Source organism: Ictidomys tridecemlineatus, chromosome 3 (genome assembly GCF_052094955.1).
Source record: "Ictidomys tridecemlineatus isolate mIctTri1 chromosome 3, mIctTri1.hap1, whole genome shotgun sequence".
NCBI classification, from domain to species: Eukaryota; Metazoa; Chordata; class Mammalia; order Rodentia; family Sciuridae; genus Ictidomys; species Ictidomys tridecemlineatus.
In genome coordinates, this window is record NC_135479.1 from 114,932,053 (window position 1) to 114,932,768 (window position 716).

Below are 716 nucleotides of genomic sequence, written 5' to 3' on the forward strand. Positions count from 1 at the left end.
TACCTGACTCTCTCATTCCCTCTTTGTAGTCATTCAGTATTTAGTGTGCTGAACAACTGTTTTGTCATATGACCTTTTACTTGTTATAATCTCCAGCATTGACAAGTTTCACAAAATGCCTGGTGTAAGTTAGCAGATGCTATGGTGAGAGATAAAAAGAAAAGTTTAATATTGTAGTGATAAAGGAATTGTATGGTTCAATCCATATGATGATTTTTAAATTTTCATTCCTGCTAAATTAGTCAATCAAGTTGGTAACTGATTGATTTGAACAGATGTGTCTCAATTTTGCACTGATGAACTGTTCTGATATGTCATCCTGGCATGCACTATCACCAAAAAAAGCACTGTGCTTAATTTTAGATCAATGCATAAAAAAGGACTAGAAAAGATATATTAAGAAGGCTCTCCCAAGCTCTCAGGACATTTCACTGTAAGAAGAAACTTAAATTACTTGTCCATACTGTTACAGAGCAGGGGCCTCTTGGGAAGTTGAGGCAGCATGAAGACTGTGTCCCCTTTCAAACCCCAATTCTCGCAATCAAGTCAGAAAGATTTTAGACATGTCACTCAGAGTAACAAGCATGAGTTTATTGAAGAGATAGAAAAGAGAAAAGGAACACTCTCAAGAAATAGAAGGTTCTCTTGGAGAAGAGAGGGACAGAGTGCCTCTTCTACACTCCAGTTTTATTAGGAATACCAAAGAAGTTTTCAGA